Source organism: Hypanus sabinus, chromosome 1 (genome assembly GCF_030144855.1).
Source record: "Hypanus sabinus isolate sHypSab1 chromosome 1, sHypSab1.hap1, whole genome shotgun sequence".
Classification (NCBI taxonomy): domain Eukaryota; kingdom Metazoa; phylum Chordata; class Chondrichthyes; order Myliobatiformes; family Dasyatidae; genus Hypanus; species Hypanus sabinus.
In genome coordinates this window covers 165376070-165401759 of record NC_082706.1, presented here as the reverse complement: position 1 = coordinate 165401759, position 25690 = coordinate 165376070, and the positions used below count along the sequence as shown (strand labels likewise).

Sequence of the window (25690 nt, the reverse complement as noted above, 5' to 3'; positions counted from 1 at the left end):
ACCACCTCCTTCTCTTTCTCCCATAGTCTACTCTCCACTCCTATCAGATTCCTTTTTCTCCAGCTTGCTACCTTTTCTACCTATCATCTCCCAGCTTCTTACTTCATCTCCCTCCACTACTCAGCTGAGCTTGTACTCCTTCCCCTCACTTTAGTATGAACACTAGGAAGATCCAGCCGCCTTACAGCTTCGACAATGCCAGCACATCGAGACATCAGAGGTCTGTGAACACCATGGGTTCCAGCTGCCAGAATAATCCACGGTTCATTGCAGACACCCTTTCAGGTCGACTTTTCCTGTGTGACACGGGTGCTCAAATGACTGTGCAGCCAGCATTGCCTATTGATGAGAAGGAAAGAGCCACAGAACCCTGCTGCAGGCCCCCAGTGACTGCAGGATCCAGACTTACAGGACATGACAGGTGACACTCTGCTTCAGTGGGCGACGTTACACGTGGGACTTCATCCTGGCTGAAGCAGTTGGACCTCTGCTTTGTGCAGATTTCCTGGGTGTCCAAGGACTGTTGAGAACTGCCGGCTTGTGAATGTCAAGGACATCGGGTCGTTACCCTGCTCCCTCAGCAAATTCCTCTCAATGACTCTGTCCAACGCATACACCACCATTGAAACTCTTCATAGTCCTTCAGGGATGCTTTAGCAGGGGTTATGCAAACTAGATCAGGCATTTGCTGCATGAACAGTTATTAAAAAATGAGTTTACTTGACTGCTGGACAAATTCCCAGACCTCACCAAGCCCACATTCTCCACTACAGCCACAAAACATGGGGTCCATGTTCTCCACTACAAACATGGGGTCGAGTCCCATATTCCCACTACTGGCCCGGCATTCCATGCCTGTAAGCAGAGACTGGATCCAGAAAAGTTGGTAACCATGAAGGCCGAGTCTGCCAACATGGAAAGACTCAGAACTGTACGCCACTTGAACAGCTCCTGGGCTTCACCTCTCCATATGGTCCCCAAGTCCAAAGGTGGTTGCTACCCATGTAGTGATTAGATAGACCACCAGCCCTGATCATTACCCAGTCCCACACATTCAAGACCTTTTTGGCACAGTTAGCTGGGAAGTTAATTTTTTCTAAAGTCAATCTAGTTAGGGGCTACCATCAGGTGCCTGTGTGCTTGGAGGACAGTCTCAAAACAGGTGTGATAAACTGTTTAGCCTTTTTGAGATTCTGTCCATACCATTTGGACTGAAAAATGCAGCACAGACTTTCCAAAGGCTGATGGACTCTGTATTAAAATACTTAGATTTTCTTTTTGTTTACCTGGATGCTATACTTGTCACCAGTGCATCCAAATCCGAACACGTTTCTCATCTCCGCACCCTTTTCAAGCCCTTAAGCCAATAGAGGTCAATTACTAACCCTGCTAAATGCCAGCTTGGGTTATCGACCATGGGTCAACGCATCTCTGCAGAAGGCATGAAACCCCTCCCATCAAAAGTAGCCACTGTTATGGATTTTCCACTGCCCCGCACTATGAAAAAACTACAGGAGATTTTAGGCTTGGTAACTGTCTATTACCACTTCATTCTGCAAGCTGCTGAATTTATACATCCCCTGTATAATGTCCTTAAAGGCAATATCCCTAAACATGTGCTCAGCTGGCCAGCGGACATGTGTGGAGTGCCAGTGGGCAAAAATTAACCATCATATTCAGTATTGGCACCTTTTGAGGTCTGTGAGTGGTTTGACCCTGTCAACGTGGACCTTGTTGGTCCTCTTTCTCCCCCCCACAGTTTCACGTACCTCCTAATTGTAGTGGACCATACCACCAGTTGGCCAGAGGTCATCCCTCTAGCATCAATGATAGCCGTAGATGTTGCTTGGGTGTTCATCAGCACCTGGGTTCCTCTGTTTGGCACCCCATCTGATATTTCCTATGACCTGCGATGGTTCAGAACCTTAGCCTTAGGCTACATCACACCGTGGTGTATCACCTGCAGTCCAATATCCTATGTGAGTGGTTTCACTGCCCCTTAAAGGCTGCTCTGACAGATAATTGTTGGCACGATTGAACCCCAGGGTGCCGGGGCTCGGAACTGCTCCAAAAGAGGACCTGCAGTCATCCATGGCAGAGTTCGTCAATGGGCAACCATTAGGAGTGCCAGGTGATTTCATTCATGACACCACTACCGCCTGGTCAGCCTCTCAACAGCTTCCACCCTCCTCATTGAATTCAATTCCTTTTCACCTGTTTGTACCTCCCAACACAGCATGCAACGCTCCTGGGTTCCTGTTGTCTTACATACTGCCTCATTTATTTTCATCCACCATGATGCAAACCAACATCCCCTCAGGCCCCCCTACAATGGCCTGTTCTGCGTTTTGAAATAAGAAGAAAAGACTTTTGTCGTAGTCAAGAGGGGTAAACCTGAACGTGTTTCAGTAGATTACCTTAAGCTGGCCCACCAAGATTTGGAGTATTCCGCTGCCATGACCCTGGCACGACATGACCATCAGCGTGAAAACACATCTCTGGTCGAGCCAAAGGCACCTATTGTTCCTCCACCCATGGAACACAGGAACCGAGCCAAGGAGCTCGTCTGAGCTTCAGAGAGGCTCACAATGCTGGCTTTAGTGAATCCTGGGCGGGGGGGTGGGGGTGAGCTGTACAGGGCAACTTAACTGGGAGAAAAGTACATAATTCACAAGAACCGACATTGAGCATTGAGTTAGGGTTTCACTTTAAGAAGCTGGTCTGATGAGATGACGTTATTATGTAAAGAGGTTTTAGCGCACACTTTTGTGTGCAGGTTTTGGAGTTCAATAAAATGTGTTACGAGTTTCATTAAACATAAAATGTCTCACTTCAAAGGTTTCAAAGGTACATTTAAAGTCAGAGAAACTTATATAATATACATCCCAAAATACTTTTTTCTTCACAACCATCCACGAAAACAGAGGAGTGCCCCAAAGAATGAATGACAGTTAAATGTTAGAATCCCACAGCCCCTCCCAAATCCCCCCTCCTGCACATAAGCAGCAGCAAGCAACGATCCTCCCTCCACCCTACTGGCAATAAAAAGCATCGGCACCCACCACCGAGCGCTAAAGAGTGCAGCAAAGCATCAGCAAAGACACAGACATGCAGTACCCCAAAGACTGCTCATTCACCTGGTATTCAACATACCACAGGCTCTCTCTCTCCCTCTCTCTCTCTCTCTCTCTCTCTCTCTCTCTCTCTCTCTCTCTCTCTCTCTCTCTCCCCCTAATAAGGGAGAAAGAGGTGTCTCTGTCTCACAGCAAGAGGAAAGACATAACAAACAATTCACTGAGTTACGACGTTAAAAGTCCGTTGCTTCACTTTTTCCAAGCTCTGTGCGCAAAGAACTTGGGTTTCTGGGCACACAGCCAGCAGCCATCTCTCTGCTTTCGATTTTCCATCTCTCACAACACACCGATTCCCTGCAGGGGCACCAACCACAAGTCCCACCCTTTCCAGAGCCATGAGATCCCGGAACTCCGAAGGCAGGCTAATCTTGTAAGCTGCATCCTTGGCCCATCGAATAATGGCCAGTCATGAAACCCTGAGAGTGGGTTCCATTCCCGCAAAGAACCAAAGTTAGCGTGTAACTCCAGGTCAGAGTCTTCAAAAGAACCCTGCAAGGGAAAAATAGAGGTATTAAAGTGGAAACAAACAAGAGAAAATCTGCAGATGCTGGAAATCTAAGCAACACACACAAAATGATGAAGAAACTCATCAGGCTAGACAGCATCTATGGAAAAGAGTAAAATGTCAATGTTCTGGGCCAAGACCCTTCATCAGGACGTCTCACCTCATTTTATTTGCAAAAACCTACATTATCAATTTTTATACAAGAATGATAATCCCAACTACTATGCATGGAAGTAGGATATGGTGATAGGAACTTTTTGAATCTCATTGGAATTCCATTTTTTATGTTCCTGTGGTCCTTCAGTCTGCCTATTCTTGTAAAAACTCTCTTAATGCTCTTGTGAAGGATAGAAAATATCACAGTGCTGTCAAAATTCTGAATCCTGATCCCATCATTGGTAAATTTCTTTTGCAAACATCTCCATCTACAGTCCTCTGATGCAGCTTAATAGTACCCTTGGTCCTGAGCCATGGGCCGGATGCGAGTTCAACTTCAGCAGAGATTTTCTTAGTTACCCTTCTACAGGGTTGGTGGTAGTGATAGGAGAATGCAGAAAAGTAGCCATTTCTCTAAAGTTCTCATGACACCACTCTCAATGCTACAATGGATGAGCAGAAGTACTTCTTCAGAAATTCATCTACTATGTCATAGAATCATAGTCTAACAAATCCCTTGTGTATACACCAGGTCATGTCCACAAAACAGCACCATGTGTTACATCTTGCATTCCCTGCAATCTTCAGTTTTACAACTGATAAGGCTTAAGTGCAAATAAATAAATTTACAGGTATATTTAAAAAACTGTTTTTGGAATTGGAGATCTCTAAAGTCCTACTGTAAATGTCAGAATCCAGAGAATATAATATTCTTTAATTTATTGTGCTTTTATTATACAGTGATGCTCAAGTTCAAAGCTAATTTTATTACCAGAGTACATATACCTAATATCACCACATACAACTCTGACATTCATTTTCCTGTGGGCATACTCAGCAAATTAATATAGTAACTATAGCAGGATCAGTGAAAGATCAAGTAGAGAGCTTAAGATACCAAACTGTGCAAATGCAAATATAAATAAATCACAATGAATAACTAGAACATAAAATTACAAGATAAAGAGTCCTTAAACTGAGATCATTGGTTGTACGAATATCTCAACAGATGGGCAAGTGAGTGTGGTTATCCCCTTCAAGAGCTTGATGGTTGAGGGGAAGTAACTGTTCCTGAACCTGGTAATGTGAGTCACGAAGCTCTTGTACCTTCTACTTGATGGCAACAGCGAGAAAAGAGCATGGCCTGGGAGGTGAGGATGTTTGATGATGAATGCTGCTTTCCTGCTACAGCATTTCACGTAGGAGGGCTTTACTCATGGTGTACTAGGCCAAATCCACTACCTTTTGTAGGATTTCATGTTTCCATTGCTGGCTATGATGCAGCCAGTCAATGCAGCTATAGAAGTTTGTCAAAGTTTTTGATGTTATGCCAAATCTCCACAGACTCCCAAGGAAAAAGAGGCATTGTCATGCTTTCTTCTCAATTGCATTTACATACTGCATCCAGGACAGGTCCTCTGAAATAGTAACAACCAGGAATTCAAAGTTGCTGACCCTCTCCTCCTCTGATGAGGACTGGCTCACGTTCCTCTGGTTCCCCTCTCCTGAAGTCAACAATCAGTTCCTTTGTTTTGCTGATATTGGGAGAGCTGTTTTAGTTAAGACACCACTCAGCCAAATTTTCAGCCTCCCTCCTGTATGCTGTATGCCTGATGTCTGAGCTGTTTCAACTTTCCCAGCTGCTTTAAAACAGAATTTGTTCTGGCTCAACATCACTTCCTCTTACATTTTCCTGGCTCAAAAGTTTTCTACAAGAAACAAATCTACACTCAGTGGCTACTTTATTAGGTACACCTGCCAATTAAAGCAAGATCTAATTGGTCAATCATGTGGCAGCAACTCAATGTATAAAAACATACAGACATGATCAAGAGCACCAGTTATTGTTCAGACCAAATTTCAGAATGGGGATCAGTAATGTGACCTAGGTGATTTTGACCGTGGAATGATTGTTGGTGCTAGAGAGAGTGGTTTGAGTACCTCAGAAACGGTTGATTTCTTGGGATTTTCATGCACACAGAGTTCACAGAGAAAAGTGCAAAGAACAAAAAGAAAAATCCAGTGAGCAGCAGTTCTGTTTGCAAAAATGTTTTGTTAATTAGAGAGACCAGTGGAAAATTGCCAGACTGTTTTTACTGACAGAAATGCAACAGTAACTCAGATAACTGCATATTACCACCGTAGGCAGAAGAGAATTTCTGAATACATAACACTTCAACCCTTGAAGTGGATGAGCTACAGCAGCAAAATAACTTTAACCACTCACTTTGACGGTCTCAGGTACACACCTGCTTCAAGCAGGCTTCAATTATACTGATGTTGAAGAAGAACATGCTAACCTGCCTCAATGACTATCATCCAGTAGCATTTACTGTATAGCCACAGTGATTAAATGCTTTGAGAGGTTGGTGATGAAACATAAAATAGTAATCAAATAATTTTAAATACTGCAGATTTTTGAAATGATACTTCATGTTATGAGCTGTACATTCTGGGGTAGAAAAAATTGTTTAAAAGGAATTTACTGGTTAGAAAGAGTGTGTTAGATGAGTAAACATTAATCACAAATACCACCCATTAGGCTCAATGCAACACCATGGAGTTGTGTGAACTTGCCTTATTAGAGGTTTTCTGAAATGGTCAAACTATGAAATGGCATAAGGTTATGAGAAAATCTATGCAATTGGGAAAGTTTCCTGGAATATATCCCATTATAAAATACTGTTGGGAATTCTTCAGTGATTAGTTGGAAGTTTTGTAAAATTTCTTCAATTGTTGTTGGAACCTAAATGAAATTTCAAAAATTATGACAGTTTTGGCTTGATAAAGTGCCACAATGAAAGCTGTTGTTCATAAAGGTACAAGAGTTTTAAATTTATTTAAGAATTTCAAAATCCTCAGTTGCATGCAGTGAACAATTGCTTGAGATCATGTGAAAAATAGTCCCCAATTACCCTAGCATCTGGTATGTGAAACATGACAGAATTCTGCTACAAAAAAACACAATTTAGACATGATATGGAGCTATTTAAACTTCTAATATGAAGCCACCTTGGCAACATCTGTTAAAAAGGTCAATTTTATGCAGATTTCCATTAAAATGAATCAATACTATCAACAATTATGTTTTAATTAAAATATTTTTTATCCAAAGTTCTTTATTTTTCCACAAAGTCTTCCTTCCCAAAAGTTGCAATTGGATAAAAGGATATTGGTGACCAATTATTTAATGCTTTCTGACATCACAGACAAACATTTACTGATTCCAATTTATGGGCCACTAGAAAAGGTACAAAAAAACATCACCGTATAATAGTGGGGAAAATGAATACAGGGTACATTCATTAATTTTCTTTCATCTTTGGCACACTATTATGCATCAATGGTGATAGAAAATGTACCAGCATATTCTACCAGTTGTAAGAAATGAACCACCATCATTCTGGTGACAAAGAGCACATTACATAAGTTGCATGGCAGACAGTGTTGTTTGTGTGTACATTCTATGACCAAAACACCACCAATTTTAAGTAATTATCATCCCTGACTGCCACTTCACCTCTGTGAAAATTGGTTCCAATGATGATTAACCATAGTTATGCTGATCAGACTTCGGACTTTGTTCCTTTTGCACCATGATCGACAGCAACTATTCCCAAGGTGTCTACTCCTGCCCTGTATATTAGAAGCAGAAATTATTGTAGTGGAGCCAAATGACATAAAAATGATACAAATTGTGGTAGGCAATGTCTTTTACCCAGTCTTAACTCTGGTAGAAATTTCAGTAATTACAAACAAATCAAGTTACCTGTATTTGTGTTGTTCTGCTTTATTTACCTGGATAATATAATTAATGAAAGACAAAGGAATGAGGTAAATGCAGTCTTGCATCAAGCTTTGAAGTACTGGGACACTACCATTTCACAAGAGACATGCTGACTGAAATGAAATGTCAGGTTCTGAAGGAATCCTTCCCTTAATGACCATTGATGTTAGCCCGAGTTGAATAAACTATTGTGATTCATTAGTTCTAAATTTTGTATGCGTCAGTCAATTCACCACAAGGGCAAATAAAGATCAAGTAAAAATTGGTTGTGAAATGTATCTGCCTGTCAGATGACACATGAGATTCACAGAGAGCCAGGACCAGCATTTTTCATGGGGAGTTTCAAAGCTTATATGATTACAGTTTAGTTATATGGTTTTATACGTCTCCAGATAAACTTCTTTTATAATGATGTTTCCAGCAGTCTTATTTTCTTTTAGATCATTTCAACGTAGAGCCTTTGATAACTGCTGGAATGAAATAGGCCATATAACTTACCAGACTCTCTCTGTTTGCAATTTACTCTTTTACTTTCTTTCTTGCTACCTTTGTCCTTTGAACCAGGAAGATGGACATTTTAGCCACCTCTCTTAACACTTGAGAGTGAGCTTAGAGATTTTTCAAGACTGACCTATTTTGTAAGTGATATGTTTAGAATATTGCCTAGTGCTTAATAGCTCATACAAAATCTGAGATAGTAAGAAAGGGATTGTGACTTAAACTGGGTATTGTGGGCTTTTCAAAAATTCTCGCTGTAACTCAAGAAAAGGTTTGACTGGTCCCAGAAAATAGCATAAATGACAATTTATGTTTTTGAATGGGCTTTCTGCCAGTCTTCTCTCAATTACAGCCACCTCTTTGCACAAGCCATTTGCTCAGTTAATTGTACTTGATATGGTATTCCCTGCAGATAACCACACAACTCAATTTTTGGTTTTCCTTTCCAGTTGTTCAATATATATTTCTCAAACATGTTTTTTCTCTTTTCCACTTAATCCAGAGCCCACCAGGGAAAAGTGCAGAATTGTCAAATGGGCTCTTACCTAAGCCAAATCACGTCCTCATCAAGAATGTATTTTCTGCTTTCACTCCATACTTACATGCCCATGAAAATGGAACTTTCCTCTTCTTCCTGACCCAGCCTGTAAAGAGAAAACTAATTCTCATTGGATACCAGCAAATTAAACTATGAACTGCATGGCTGTCCAAATGGCTCTGATTTTATGACATGCTATTAATCTAAAAACTTAATGTCTTCTAATGTGTAGCACTCCATTACTATCCAACAGGAGCCCATTTTACCAATGCCATCAAGCTCAGATTCAGGTTTAATGTCACTGGCAAATGTCATGAAATTTGGTGTCTTTGCAGAAGCAGTATATGCAATAAATAATAAAAGAAATAAACTGAATTAAAATAAGTGTATATACCATATATATATAAAACAGTTCAATTAAATAAGTAGTGCAAAAATAATTTTTTTTTAAATTGTGAGGTAGTGTTCATATGCTCAAAGTCCATTTAGAAATCAGAAATTTTCACTGTGGAGGACACAAGCAGTATGGTGGACATTTCAGGTGTCAACTATCTAATAGGTCTTGCTCGTGTACTCCCTCTCATCACCATTTGAAATCTGCCAACATTAGTTGTGTTTTCGGCAAAGTTATAGATTGTATTTGAACTGTGCCTAGCCACACAGTCATGGGTGTACAGAGAGTAGAGCAATGGGCTAAGCACACATCCCTGAGGTGCACAATGTGATTGTTAGTGAGGTGGAGATGTTATTTCTGGTCTTCACAAATTTCCATCCTATGGTTAGGAAGTCAAGGATCCAGTTACCAGGAGGTACAGAGGCCCAGGTTTTGGAGCTTTTTGATCAGAACTATAGGAACAATTGCGCTAAACACTGAGCTGCAATAAACAGCATTCTGACATAGGTATTAGAATTGTCTATTTGATCCAAGGCCACGTGAAAAGCTAATAAGATCACATCTGACGTAGACCTATTGTGGACGATAGTCATTAAAATAGCTCACTCTGCTCTTCTTGGGCACTGATACGATTGTTGTCCTATTGAAGCAGGTGAGAAGTTCCAACTGCAGCAATGAGAGACTGAAAATGTCTTTGAACACCCCTGCCAGTTGGTTGACTCAGATTTTCAGAGCCCTACCAGGTACTCCATCGGTGCCTGTCACCGTGCGAGGGTTCACCCACGTAAAAACAATCTGACGTTAGCCTCCATTACAGAGATCACAGGCTCACCTGGTGCTGCAGGGATCTGTACAGCTGTGGTTTTATTCTCCCTTTCAAATTGAGCATAAAAGCCGTTGAGCTCATCTGAGAGTGAAGCATCACTGCCAGTCATGATGTTAGGTTTCGCTTTATATGAGGTAATGGCCTGTAAACCCTGCCAGAGCTGACATGCGTCTGATTCTTCCTCCAACCTCATTTGATTTGTTCCTTTGCTCTTGAGATAGACCTACTTAAGTTGTACCTGGTTTTCTTGTGTAGTCCTGGGTTGCCAGACTTGAATGCAACAAATCTAGCCCTCAACAGACTACAAACCTCCTGGTTCATCCATGGCTTTTGATTTGGGTATGTACACTATGTTCTCATAGACACACACTCATCCACACAGGTTTTAATGTGGTCAGTGACAGCTGTGGCATACTCATCCAGACTGGAAGATGAATCCCTGAATACAATCCAGTCCACCGATTCAAAGCAGTTCAAGGGCTCCTGTGCTCCTCTGCCTTTGAAAGACTCAACAGTCCTGTATTGACAGTGAATTGTATCACTGCATCTGGAATGAGGGGAGACTTCCGGGTCTCTGTGAAACAAAAAACACAGAAGGTCCCAATAATCATAACCATAAAACAATTACAGCACGGAAACAGGCCATCTCAGCCCTTCTAGTCCTTGCCGAACGCTTACTCTCACCTAGTCCCAGCGACCCGCACTCAGCCCATAACCCTCCGTTCTTTTCCTGTCCATATACCTATCCAATTTTACTTTAAATGACAATATTGAACCTGCATCTACTACTTCTTCCAGAAGCTCGTTCCACACAGCTACCACTCTCTGAGTAAAGAAGTTCCCCCTCGTGTTACCCCTAAACTTTAGCCCCTTAACTCTCAACTCATGTCCTCTTGTTTGAATCTCCCCTACTCTCAATGTCAAAAGCCTATCCACGTCAACTCAATATATCCCCCTCATAATTTTAAATACCTCAATCAAGATCCCCCTCACCCTTCTACAAAAGAATAAAGAATAAAGACCTAACTTGTTCAACCTTTCTCTGTAACTTAGGTGCTGAAACCCAGGTTACATTCTAGTAAATCTTCTCTGTACTCTCTCTATTTTGTTGACATCTTTCCTATAATTCGGTGACTAGAACTGTACACAATACTCCAAATTTGGCCTCACCAATGCCTTGTACAATTTTAGCATTACATCCCAACTCCTATACTCAATGCTCTGATTTATAAAGGCCAGCATACCATAAGCTTTTTTCGCCACCTTATCCACATGAGATTCCACCTTCAGGGAACTATGTACCATTATTCCTAGATCACTCTGTTCTACTGTATTCCTCAATGCCCTACCATTTACCATGTATGTCCTATTTTGATTAGTCCTACCAAAATGTAGCTCCTCACACTTGTCAGCGTTAAACTCCATCTGCCATCTTTCAGCCCACTCTTCTAACTGGCCTAAATCTCTCTGCAAGCTTTGAAAATCTACTTCATTATCCACAACGCCATCTTAGTATCATCTGCATACTTATTAATCCAATTTACCACCCCATCATCGAAATCATGAATGTATATGACAAACAACGTTGGACCCAGTACAGATCCCTGAGGCACACCACTAGTCGCCGGCCTCCAACCTGACAAACAGTTATCCACCACTACTCTCTGGCATCTCCCATCCAGCCACTGTTGAATCCATTTTACTACTTCAATATTAATACCTAACCTAATGTCTGGTGCAGCACTCTAGCTCTGAGATCTTCAATTTTATTTACCCCAGACTACATTTGCCAGCAAGATGGTCGGTATTGGGAATCGAAATCTACGCCTTCTTAGACAACCTTTTAAACCAGAGAGGTATCCTCTCTTCCACTCACTTAATGGGGAACCACTCCAGCATCCAGAGTCTGTTTGAATTTCATCAACTTTACGTAGCAAAAGACTTTTTAAATTGCCTTATAATAGGTACTACTTTACAGTCCATAGCTGTAGCTGTGGTTTTCAGCTGTAGCAGTCTAAAATGGGAGTATTTGATGGTTTCCATTGGAGCTGCTCGCACGAGTCGCCTTCTTGATGGTGCCCCAGAAATGACAGAAGCTGACATGTGGCTTGCCGACCGAAGGAAATCTGTTCCACCAGGTGCCTGATGAACATTTGAACAGACTGGGGACAAAGTTCTGGCAATATTTTCATTAAATATTATGTTTTGAACTCTTACCGAAGAGTCTTTTAATACTGGGAGCTTGTTAGTTAAAATGAGACCAGCTCAATCTGGTAAACAGCCATGAATCTCAAAGAGCCCAACAATTTCCAGATATGTTGTGCTATAAGGGCTAAGTTGTAGCTTTATCCTCATTCATCACTAGCACTATATCAGCCCCATCACTGGCTCTTGTGGAGAGTTTGACATGCCTAACCTAACCCCTCCATTACCTCTCCAGCAGATACTGATCTATAACCCTGATGGAATCTCCTATCTAAGTCAGCTACATACATCTCCCCGCAGATTGCCAGTCACCTGGTTGACCATCCTCAGCCCCTCATCATTCATTACTTGTCCACCACTCTGTCTTGCCCATTGCCAATCCTTGGTCTTCTATCCTGCTGAACCAACCTTCCAAATTAATTTGAGCCAGATCCATTGCCTGAAACTAAACCTGCCTACTGATCCCTAGTTCAAGTCCAAGTCCAGCAACACTGCTTCCAAGTCTGCAACTAGTCTCTAATCTCTCATATTCTGCCCTCCTTCATCAATTCCATTTACAACTGATGCAGCCTCATACTCCAATCAACAGCAACACGTATGCTCGTATGAGTTGATGTAAGACTATTATATGGTACTCTAGTACAGTAAGGTGGACTCCTGACCTCACAGTCTACCTTGTTAAGGTAGAAACCTCAACAACTCCCTTGTCCATTTGTTCCCCCACACCCCATCCACTTCTGGTACTTATCCTTGCAAGCAGAACGAATGCCTCACCTGCCCTTATAACTCCTCCCACACTACTATTTAGGGCCCCCAACAGTCCTTCCAGGTGAGGCGATACTTCACCTGTGTGTCTGTTGGGGTCAACTACTGTATCCAGTGCTCCCAATGTGTCCTGCTGTACAGTGGCGAGACCCGACATAGATAAGGAGACCACTATGCAAAGCACCTATGCTCCATCCACCAGATAAAGTGGGATCTCTCAGTGACCACCCATTTTAATTCTACTTCCCATTCCTATTACAACATGTCACTCCATGGCCTCCTCTACTGTCGCAATGAGGCCACACACAGGTTGGAGAGCCAAATCTTATATTCCATCTGGATAGCCTCCAACCTGATGGCAAAAACATCAATTTCTTGAACTTCCAGTAACTGCCCCCCCACCCACTCCTTCACCATTCCTCACTTCCATTTCCCTCTCTCACCTAATCTCCTTACCTTCCCATCACCTTCCTCTAGTGCTCCTCCCCCTCTTTCTTCCACGGTCTTCTATTCTATCAGATTAGCCCTTCTGCAGCCCTTTATCTCGTTCACCAATTCAATTTTCCAGCTCTTTACTTCACCCCTCCCCTTCTCCCTGTTTCACCTATCACTTACTACCTTGTATTTCTTCCTCCCCTCCCCCATGTTCTTACTCTGATTTTCCATCTTTTTTCTCCAGTTCAGATGAAGGGTCTTGGCCAGAAACATCAACTGGTTACTTTTTTCCATAGATGCTGCCTGGCCTGTTGAGTTCCTTCGGCATTTTGTGTGTGTTGCTTTGACTTCCAGCATCTGCAGATTTTCTCTTGCTTAAGGAAGAAACCTTGCTGTCAGTCTGCATCGCACGTCCACGGTGACTGTGACCACTGACGTATGACGAATAACACACACAAATTGCTGGAGGAACTCAGCAGGTTACACTGCATCTATGGAAATGAATAAGCCGTCAATATTTTGGGGTTTATGATGAGATGAATTATCTGTATAGATGTGCACAAAACAGTTCTTCACTGTGCCTTGGTATATGTGAGAATAAAAATCCATTTTTAAAAATTTACCTCTGGTAACATACAGTCACAATGAGATACAGCACAGAAACAGGTCCTTCAGTGTTCAAGCCCATGCCATCCATCAATCACTCATTTACATTGATAACATTTTTAATTCTCCCCATTTCCCAAAAGGACCATGAAGCAAGTCATAATTTCTGATAGTTATCCTGAATGTTTTCTCACTTCATGCCACAGAGGTCAAGCACAGCAGAGGCATCACTTCCTATAAGAGTACCATTATGAAATGGACCAGTAATCCACATTCTCTGAAGGTAATTACAAATCCTTCAGATTACCACAATATCACAATTGTTCACCCTCATGAAGAATGTGACTCAAAAAGGCTTCTTGAAAATGTCCAGTATTTCTTTCAATTATATCAAGTGTGGTTTCAAGAAGCCAACTCAGTACTGCTTTCTCAAGAAAGGAAGCATGGCATTATCTATGTAACTTGCCAGTTAAACTCGCAAACAGAAAAGCAAACTTGTATCAACTACCAAAGTATTGATCAGTATTCGAATCTGGGATCTTCATTGCTTTATGGTTCTTTTCCACCGTGACTCAATTATCCAGAGGACCATAACTCAACCGATTTCAGAAGAAGACATTGCAGGAATCAGATAAGAACAGGTCAAGGAATGATGCTACCAGAATTTATAAAGGACTCCAAAAATTACTTAAGACTGTATTGGTTTTAAAGTTAAATTATAAAGCAATTAGAATGATATAATATATTTAATTCATTTGTAATGCGTTCTTCTGGTTTCAGAATAGACAGTATGTTAGTCTTTATTAAGAAATGATTTGATTTTCGGAATAAGGAAGTATTATTGCTATTGTACATGGCAATGGTGAGATCACTTCTAACCTACTGCACACAGTTTTGGAAACATAAGAGGAAAAATGGATCAACCATGATGAAATGGTGGAGCAGACAGAATAAGCCTAATTCTATTCTGATATCTTATGATCTTAAGATGTAATTGCCACAGTGCAGTGAAGATTAAAATTAGATTAAAGTTAGCTTTATTTGTCAACTGTATATGACTGAACACTGCGACCAATGGCGATATCCTTCAGACAGTTCACGAAACTACTTCACTATTTCTTCTTCTTTTATTATTTTTTCTTACTAAGCTGCGTGCAATTGGAACCCATGATTTACATTTTGATGGTGTGTTTTCAGGCCAATTGAGTGATCTGGCACTTTGCTGGCTCCAAGGGAGTTCAAAGAGGTTTGGAGTGGAGTGAGTGGCCTGGAGGCCAAGAAATCTGGAGACGGGGCACAAGCCCATGATCAACTCCATTTCTCACCCTTCTTGCCAATCAAAACATCAAGCAAGATCAAAATGAACTAGGATAAGAATGGAAGGCAAGTGGTCGTTCAGCACTGTCTGCCTGTGTTTAACCAGTTTCTCTCTCTTCCTCTTGCTTGCTGCTGCCAAAGGAAGGTGCCAGAGACTTGGGTTTTGAGCAAGGTTTGATCAGCGCAGTTTGTGGATTGAACCCTGCAGTTCATGTTATATGTGTTTCTAGTCACTCCTTTTTTCTATTGCTATTTTATGCAATTTTGATCAGGGTGGAATGGCTCCACTACCTGCAGTCAACGAACAACACAGTGCTAACGAACCGAACTGAAGTAAACTGAACATTCCTCACCCCGTTTCAAGGACTCCATGGTTTGGTATCTTATCTTCTGTGTGTTTTTCACTCATTTTTTGCCGTTTGTACAGTTTGGTTTATTTTGCACGCTGGGTGTTTGTTTGCTTTGAATGGGTTCCATGCTGTTTCTTTGTTCCATGGCTGTTTATGGAAAGAAGAATCTCAGGGTTGTAAACTGCATGCGTACTTTGAAGACAAATATTCTTTGAATGAAAAACATGCTGTGAAATATATTGTTAAATCAAATCAGGGAGAATGTCCAGTGCCAACATAGCATGCCCACAACCCCCTAAACCTGACAGTTAAGCTTTGGCATGTTGTAGGAAACTGCAACACCCAGAGGAAACCCATGGAGTCACTAGGAAAACATGCAACCTCCTTACAGAGAGTGGCCGAAAGTAAACCCCCATTGGAGATCACTGGCACTGTAAAGCAATGCACGAAATACAATGGTACCATGCCACCACATTCACTAGACTGATTCACTAGTCAAGCACCAGCGAGAGCATGTTTGCCACATGAGGTGAGTTAGTCCGGGACCGTTTTCTCTAGAGTTTGGAAAATTAAGAAGAAACACTGCAACTTCATTGAAAGATATCTTTCAATGAATCTTTCATTGAAAGATTCTCGGGGCAAATTCAGGTAAAACGTTTACTCTGACCAATATGCCTTAGGTGTAACTTCACAGTTTGAGAAAAAAATATAGTCCTCCATCTTAGAATGTGAAGAATAGAAATTTCATCGCTCAGTACGAAACATTGCTCAGAATGTATTTCTCTTCCCCTTTTATCTTCAGAATCACAATTATTATATTTATTCAAAACAGAGACTGATAGATTTCTGAGCATTGGAGGAAACAGGGAATATAGAGACAGGACTGGAAAATGGTGATATCGGCCTTGATCTCAATGTATGGCAGTGCAGGCTGGTCGATGCCCAATCCTCTATCTTAGTTTCTAAAATCAGGAAAGGAAGACAGTACATTAAAATACATTTTACTATAATGTTTTTCTTATTTAACTCATTACAGTGTTCTTAAGGAATTTTTAGTTTAATATTTTATCCTTTAAATGTTTCATTGTTTGTTATTTTTCCCACAACTACATATTTCAAATTGTTGGTCAGTTAAAACTGCAGCTTACTGAGTTCCCATAATCTAAGAACTTGCTTCTGATTATCAAAGTTATGCAAAAATGGTTTTCAGGATACAACTTATTGCAAACCACAGAGCAAAAGAATGCATCCGATGTAAACAGACATAATGCACTCATTGAGAAAAACGTCTTTAAAAGCCATCAAGTGAATTGGCCATAAAGATCCTTTAAGTCCATTAAAATTAAGCACATAATGAACAAGAGAAGCTTTCTATAACAATATGATGTCCTAAATATAAAGCCAATCTATGAATATTGACTCAATATGTACAACCAAAGCCATTTCAGTCCAGGGTGGAAACTGCACCTTGCAGAAGATAAGTACTGAATTATATGTCATGATGAATGTGGTATGTCTTCATCAGCAAAAAGTAAAGGTCACCAAACTGTTTGCATTGGGCTTCTCTTGGGAGATGGTCCATCCTAATTTTAATAGCGTACTACTGAGCTTAGTTTTATCCAGTAGTACAAAAAGCAAATTAGAATAATCAAATTATTTAAAACTCCTTATTTCCAGTGAACAAAATTAAAAATAAAATTTAATGTGGAACAAAATAGGCTGCTGATTCATCATTAAACTCAAGAGTTCCTGCAGATGCTGGAAATCTAGAGGAACACACAGAAAATGCTGAAAGAACTCAGCGAGACAGTCAGCATCTCTGGAAATGAATAAGCCGTCTAATTTTTTGGGTTGAGACCCTTCATTTGAACTGGAAAGGAAGAAGGAAGAAGCCAGAATAAGAAGATGGGGGAAGGAGAAGGAGCACAAACCAGAGGCTGATAGGTGAAGTCAGGTAGGTGGTGGAGGTGATAGAAATGAAAGGTAAAGGGCTGGAGAAGAAAGAATCTGACATGAGCGGAGAGTGGAGTATGGGAGAAAGGGAAGGAGAAGGGCAAGGTGGTAGGCAGGGGAGGAGAAAAGAAGAGATCAGAGGGAGGCCAGAGAGAGGAATTGAAAAAAAGGGAATGGAGAAGAGGAAAATGACTAGAAGTGGGGAAGTCATGTTCATGCCATCAGGGTGGAGGCTACCCAGACAGATTACGTGGTGTTGCACCTTCAGTGGCTTCATTGTGGCAGTAGAGGAGGTCATGGACCAACATGTCAGAATGGGAATGGGGATTGAAATAAAAATGTTTGGCTACTGGAAAATCCTGCTTTGTGTGGAAGGAGCAGGAGTGCTCAACAACATGCCTTCTAGTAAGATAGCAGTGTATTCAGATGCAGCAGCCTCTCTGGGGCTGACCAAAGGCAGTTTTGTAGTCTCTAAACATCTTATTTCACAATAGCAGGACAATGCTGGACATTAAGAGCTTTAGGTACTGCAGGTCTACCCTCAGCAAGCTACTCATTGGCAGAGGATGTACAAAAAAGCTGGATGAACTCAGCAGGACAGGCAGCATCTGTTGAAAGAAGCAGTCAACGTTTCGAGTCCAAGATGTTGACTGCTTCTTTCAACGGATGCTGCCCGACCTGCTGAGTTCATCCAGCTTTTTTGTACATCTTGACTTGACCACAGCATCTGCAGTGTACTTTGTCCTGTCATTGGCAGAGGAGATGGACTTGGCGTAGACTGTTACTGCCTGCTAAAGGAAGGCATCAGAGTCGGTGCGCATAGGTATTGTTCAGTCTCACTGCGAGTGACTGTCTTCAATGTGTCTCTTGTGATCAGATGACCCTGTTGGACATTGATCATGTAAAATGCTGTAATTCTGTTCCCCTTGTTTCTTGGAAAGACAGATAGCAGAGAAGCTGCATGGCCGCGATAATAGTGAGGACTTGGCCTGCAGCCCTGGACTTGCCTGTTGCAACCATTCTGGAGGGTCAGATAGACAAAGGAACAATGGATGGAGTGATCCCTTTGGAGAGTGGAGCATGAGGTGGGGAGGGAGAGGAATGATGTGTTTGGTGGTATGGTCCCATTGAAGATGTTGGAAGCTGCAGAGAATGGTGTGCCGGATACGGAGCATCATTGAGTGGTAAATGAGATCGAGAGGAACTCTATCCCTGTTATGGCAACAGGAAGATGCAGTGAGGGCAGATGTTCAGGAACCGAAGGAGATGCCAGCGAGGGCTGCGTCAATGGTGCAGAAAAGCAACCACATTCTTTGAAGGAAGAGCCTTCCGAAAAGAAAAGCCTTAACCTGTGAACAGATGCGGCAAAGATGAAAGAACTGAGAAGAGGAACCACATTTTTACAAGAGACTTGGTGGGAAGAGGTATAGTCAAGATAGCCGTGGGAGTGGGTAGGTTTACAAAAGAAATGGGTAGACAGTTTATCCCCAGAGATGAACAACGAAGTGAGTGTTGTCAGAAATGGACCGTGAATTTAAGGGCAGGGTGGAGGCTGGAATCAACACTGGCCCCTCTGGACCTCCTCTGACCTCTTCTCTTCTCCTCACCTGCCTATCACTTCCCCCTGTTACCCCTCCTCCTTCACTTTCTCCTACGGTCCACTTCCTCTCCTATCAAATTCTTTCTTCTCCAGCCCTTTTCCACCTACCACCTCCCTGCTTCTTACTTCACCTCCCTCCTCCCCCACCCACCTGGCTTCACCTATCCCCTTTAGCTTGTACTCCTTCCCCTGCCCCATCCTCTTTTTCTGGTTTCTTCCCCCCTTCCTTTCCAATCCTGAAGAAGGGTCTCAGCCAGAAATGTCAACTGTTTATTAATTTCCATAGATGCTGCCTGAACTGCTGAGTTCCTCCAGCATTTTCTGTGAGTTGCTACTAATTCATCATTACCCCATGTTGTGCTAAAGGTTTATCCCTTCCATTTTTGACTTAACAAGAGGATTTTATTTTCTTAGTCAACTTGATTTTAATACAGAATGGAGAGCAAAGTAAATAGTACAGAACCAATTATTTACAATGAATAAAGTAAGGATAGAGGAAGCCTAGATGATTCCTTCCATCTCATATAAATATATAACTTATGAATTTGATGAAGTTGTTCTGAATCTAACTGGTCTCTTAAAATAATCCAGTGTAATTAACTTTACTTAGATTTGTGTCAGTTTTAGCCTTTGCTAAGAAACCTTTTGAAAATGAATCTACGGATAAGTGTAACGATGGAGATCATCAGCTCTTTCTTGGAGTTCATTAAATTTAATGCAAAGCTGCAAATAAGATTTTTATGATTTATTTCTTTGAATATCTCAGACTATTTCTCTCAGTCCTTAATAAGAGGCCTTGTTGGGGGTATCATTGCTGTATAGGCCTCATTTTGTCCCAACAGCAGTACTCTCCTATAGGCTGATATTTTCCTGAACAATTTGGCCCGAACGTAAATTATGTCATAACTTAAAGGAAGTATAATGGCAAGAAGATATCTGAGATCTCAATGAAAATTAAGGCCAGTACTGTTTGTTCTAAACCAATGAGCTTTATGGATAGAGAAAGAAATGAAAGAATGAACGAGATGGGGATAACTTTGATACATATCAGTATATAAAATTAAATAAGTAGAAGATTACACATTTAAGTGTGTAAAATTAAATCAAATAAGTGTAAATAAGTGTAAAATGTAATGTAAGTGTAAATAAGTGTAAAGTGTAAATAAGTGTAAAATTAAATAAGTGGAAGGCACAAGATTAAATTAGGTGAAATAAAAGGGAAAGGAAAAGAAATGTTTTCCATATAAATCTACTTTTTAATCTCAGGCAACTATGTGTATGGCATCCGTTAGTCTCGCGAGACCATGGATCTACACCTGGAACGTCTTCTCCAGGGTGAAGGCCTGGGCAAGGTTGTATGGAAGACCGGCAGGTGCCCATGCAGCGAGTCTCCCACACCACGCCACCGATGTCCAAGGGAAGGGCAAGGGCCGATACATCTTGGTACCAGTGACGTCGCAGGAGGAGTTGCCAGAGCGAGGTTGAAGGCAACATCGGACTGCCTTAGGGACTCCAGCTCCAGATTTATCCTCAGGGTTTACTCCCGAAGCCTTTCCCATGAGTGGGTATGGCTGCAAGGCAGCGGTGGTTTGAAATCAGAGATTTCCTTCTCTTAGATGGACTGCCTTCCCAGGATGACGAGCTCCATCTACCCAATAACTACAACTATAATACAACCATATAACCATATAACAATCACAGCAGGGAAGCAGGTCATCTTGGCCCCTTCAGTCCGTGCTGAACGCTTACTCTCACCTAGTCCCACTGACCCACACTCAACCCATAACCCTCCATTCCTTTCCTGTCCATATACCTATCCAATTTTACTTTAAATGACAATACCGAACCTGCCTCTACCACTTCTACTGGAAGCTCGTTCCATACAGCTACCACTCTCTGAGTAAAGAAATTCCCCCTCGTGTTACCCTTAAACTTTTGCCCCTTAACTCTCAACTCATGTCCTCTTGTTTGAATCTCCCCTACTTTCAATGGAAAAAGCCTATCCACATCAACGCTATCTATCCCCCTCATAATTTTAAATACCTCTATCAAGTCCCCCCTCAACCTTCTATGCTCCAAAGAATAAAGACCTAACTTGTTCAATCTTTCCCTGTAACTTAGGTGCTGAAACCCAGGTAACATTCTAGTAAATCTTCTCTGTCCGCTCTCTATATTGTTCACGTCTTTCCTATAATTCAGTGACCAGAACTGTACACAATAATCCAAATTCGGCCTTACCAATGCCTTGTACAATTTTAACATTACATCCCAACTCCTATACTCAATGCTCTGATCTATAAAGGCCATCTGCCATCGTTCAGCCCACTCTTAGCTATATGCGGAAACTATAACTATATGCGGAAATTAAACTCAATGTTCCCTTTCCGATCTCTGAAGAGTGGGTATCTGTAACAGTTATTATATTGCTAATGTGTTTTGTTATGCTTTCAATTACATGCATAAAAATGTTAAAGTTTAACAAGTTCTTAAAGCTAGTGGGAAGATTATCAACATAATGCTCATTATATAACAGAATATAATACATTGAACTAGTGGTGATCTTTAAACCTATTCCAAGATCAATTTAACCTATCCCTCCTACATGACTCTCCATTATTCTATCAACCATGCTCCTGTCTAAGAGGTTTTAATTGTTCCTAATGTATCTGCCTCTATAAGAGAGGAGACGTGATAGAGGTGTACAAGATATTAAGAGGAATAGACAGAGTGGACAGCCAGCACCTCTTCCCCAGGGCACCACTGCTCAATACAAGAGGACATGGCTTTAAGGTAAGGGGTGGGAAGTTCAAGGGGGATATTAGAGGAAGTTTTTTTACTCAGAGAGTGGTTGGTGCGTGGAATGCACTGCCTGAGTCAGTGGTGGAGGCAGATACACTAGTGATAGTTTAAGAGACTACTAGACAAGTATATGGAGGAATTTAAAGTGGAGGGTTATATGGGAGGCAGGGTTTAAGGGTTGGCAAAACATTGTGGGCTGAAGGGCCTGTACTGTGCTGTATTGTTCTATGTTCTATGTGTAACCACCCTTGGCAAGACATTCTATTGTTACGACTGTGCCCCAACTCTGAGGGGCCGAAGGGTACAAAGTAGCCCCCTCCTTTTTGAGAATTGCAAGATCGCTATTAATGCGGGTCTGGGACCCAGGAAATGAGAGGGAGACACACAGAATCCACAAGGGGTTTGGAATGCCCTGGCCCCTCAGTGATACAAAGCCACGGAAAACAGCCATTGTCTCTTGGAGACGAAATTGTGTATTGAGTACTGTACTATTTATTTGAAGCCCTCAGGGAATGAACAAAGTGGTCTGGTTGAGGGATGGCATCATTCTAACCTGATTGACATCTGAGACCCCATGAGTAAGGATAAAAGAAGGTCTGGGGAACAACCCCTTTAGACGCACCAGGAGAAACGCTAGAAATCCTGTGACAGCGTTTAATAGCGACAGCCGGTGGGGCCCGCGTGCATCCTATCCCTTTGCCCGGGATTGGCGGGACTGACCACAGAAGATGGCTTAGCTAAAAGGAAAAGGACACCAACGACATTTCGAAGGATCGACATCATAGAAAGGAAAAACTCTGGCAAGTTCCAAAATCTCTCTCTCTTGACTCCAACCGAAGGCTGCAGCCTGAATGAACTAAATTGACTTTTATATTTCCATCGGACAATACATTATCCCCTAGGCAACGATAGAGCTATTTCTTATTGATTATTATTATACCCGCACTTTTAGATTTAGTATTGATGACGTATATTAGCTGTATGTTCACATTGATATTATTTTTGTGTATTTTTATCAATAAATACTGTTAAAAATAGTACCATCAGACTTCAACGGACCTCTCTATCTTTGCTGGTAATTGACCCAGTTACGGAGTACATAACTCTATGCACCCACCATTCTCTATGTACAAACGTTTCTAATACACCCCTCTTTTAACCTTAAAATTATGTTCTTTTGTGTTTTCCCACCCTGAAAAAAAAGTCTCTGCTATCCACTTGACCAATGCCTCTTATCATCTTACACACCTCTATCAAGTCATCCCTCTTTAATTCCTGAACTAGACTGGGCTGGTGCTAATCCATTAGCCAGATCTGGAGATTACAGCTCCTCTTGTATTCCCCCAAATCTGCTGATCTAATTTGTGCATCAATAATGACATGCTCTGTTATTTGTTGAGAATCATCTGGTCGATTGTGTTCGAGCAGAGCAAACTTTATTGACAAAGCTCCGTGGTTCTTCGTGCGATGAAAGGGTCACTCCAAAAGTCCTGTAAACATTGGAAAAACATTGGAAGTATTGTTTGAGGAAATAATGCTGAGACAGTTATTTAGAAACAATCAAAACCATGTGCTGTCTTCCTGGAATTCACAAATTCTTGTCAAAAATTTACCATCGCCAGCCACCAGCCCTAAGCAAGTTCTTTGATTATCTTCATCTGTTCTTTCAGTTGAAAGAATTTAGTTTGAAACTGAATTATGAGCAGGACTTTGAATCTGCATTTTGGGAGGAAATGCACATCCATCTTTAAATTAATGGGATAGCCATGTTATGTATGCTGTTGACTACATATTTTACATTGTTCTTTGGCATCTCTTCCCAGATTCTCTGCTCCCTTCAAACCATCCTTTATACTAGATGTGCCTTTGCATTGAAAAATATCTTGTGATTTATCTTTAAGGACAAAATGTTTGGCCCCTGGACTGGATTTTATATTACATTGCGGAAATTCAATAAAACATTGATTAGATTGCATTAGAAGCAGCTCTAATTGATTGAAAGAGCACTTCAGAAATTAGCAGCAATTCAAACAGTAAGGTCTGATCAGTCTATGTTATCAATACTCATTGAATTAAGATAGAAGTTTACATTGCTGCTATTCAAAGGAAATAAATTTTGGTGCACTTGCAACATTGTCTCAATATCCCTCCTTCTCAAACAATCTGACTTAAATGCCTGCCAGATATATTGTACAATCATTCTAGTTTGGCAGCCGTGGACTTGAGCAACCAAAGAAAATGTTTCCAAATACTTTTTCAGAATCAGAATCTGGTTTATTTTTACTGACATATGTCATGTGTTACGAACCCTGTAACTAAGTCACTTACCAGCAAAGATAGAGAGGCCCGTTGAAGTCTGATGGTACTATTTTTAAAAGTCTTTATTTATAAAGGGGCACAAAAATAAGATTAATACAGACATTCAGATAAAACTCAATCTAAAAACGCAGGTATAATAATAATCATCAATTAAGCAATAGCTCTATCATTTTTCTAGGGGATATTGTATTGTCCGATGGAAAGATAAAAGTCACAGTCCTTTCAAGCTGCAGCTATTTGGGTTTAAGAGAGACGGTTTTAAACTTGCCCGGGTCTTTTATGAGGCCAATCCGTTGCGTCAGGGGAGTTGGTTCCCCGTTGTTAGTTCCAAGTCGTTTTCTGTGGTACCAGCCACCAGCCCCCAGGCAAGGGAACCGAACGCACGTGGCTTCCTTCAAATGGCTTCCCGCTATTACGGGATCGCTAGCGTTTCTTCTGGTGCATCTGAGGGGCTGTCCCTACAGCCCCCCCTTTTATCTTAACTCGTCGGGTAGTAGATGTCAATCAGGTTGGGGTGATGTAATCTCTCTCTCAACCAGCCCACTTTGCCCGAGGGCCTGCACGTAGCATAGTCCCCAATCCACAAACGTTGTCTCCAGGAGACAACGGCCAGGTCTCTCTCATTTCCTGGGTCCTCTGAGCCAACCCAATAATGCTCTTGCGATTGTCTCAAAGGAGGGGGCTCCCCCCACCCCTTCGGCCCCTCAGAGCTGTGGTACATTCATAACACATGAAATTTGTTCTTTTGCAACAGCATTACAGTGCAAAACATAAAAATACTATACATAACAAAAATAAATGAATCATGTAAAAGATGTCTAAAGTTATTTTGTCTCTGATTTTTTTTGACTCACTCATGGAGAGACCTTGGCCCTTAGAGAATTTTGACATGAGACACAACACACCACAGCAGAACATGATAGGGTCAACGAGTCAGCTTGTCTTATCCCATCTGCTTTTTCCCATTATTGAAGGATGACCTGGTGAGATATTCTTGTGCTGTTAACCGGATTAAAAACAGCATCATGTGGGATCTGAAAATACAGAATATGTAGTTTTTATTCGGTGGTTAATTTCAGCTACATTGAGCAGCAAGATACTTTTCCCCCCAACAAGGGCAAGCGTGCAGTACTTTAATATTTCATTTGATACAGATTCAAAGATCTGTTTCAGCCAAATTTTGTTTGTGTCGCTATTAACCATATAACCTTATAACAATCACAGCACGGAAACAGGCCATCTCAGCCCTCCTAGTCTGTGCTGAACAAAACAAAACAATATTCCCATGTATCTGTGAAATAAGTAGCACATTATGTAATCTATTAAAAGAAAAATGAAAATTGCATTTTACTACTCACCTTCCTCAAGCTCAAGAATATCAGAGCATTTGACAGTTTACATAAATTCCTTCCAAAGATGATTGTAAGGATTACTATCTTAACCACTGAGCATTCATCCAGTATGATTAAGATCAGATACATTCCTGCAGCATTTAAATGGTAG

The 25690-nt window shown here is 41.3% G+C and overlaps 1 long non-coding RNA gene across 3 annotated transcripts in view; it reads left to right on the top strand.

Moving 5' to 3' along the window:
- The window catches only part of LOC132399864 (uncharacterized), a 64983-nt gene extending 39917 nt beyond the window's left edge, over nucleotides 1–25066 (top strand). For 2 of the 3 annotated variants that reach the window (XR_009514124.1, XR_009514125.1), the window contains exon 4: nucleotides 15047–18036. This is a non-coding gene — a long non-coding RNA (uncharacterized LOC132399864). Of the gene's footprint in view, nucleotides 1–15046; nucleotides 18037–20335 lie in introns of those variants that run through there. The other variant, XR_009514126.1, reaches the window with a different exon arrangement.
- Nucleotides 25067–25690: the final 624 nt, after the last annotated feature.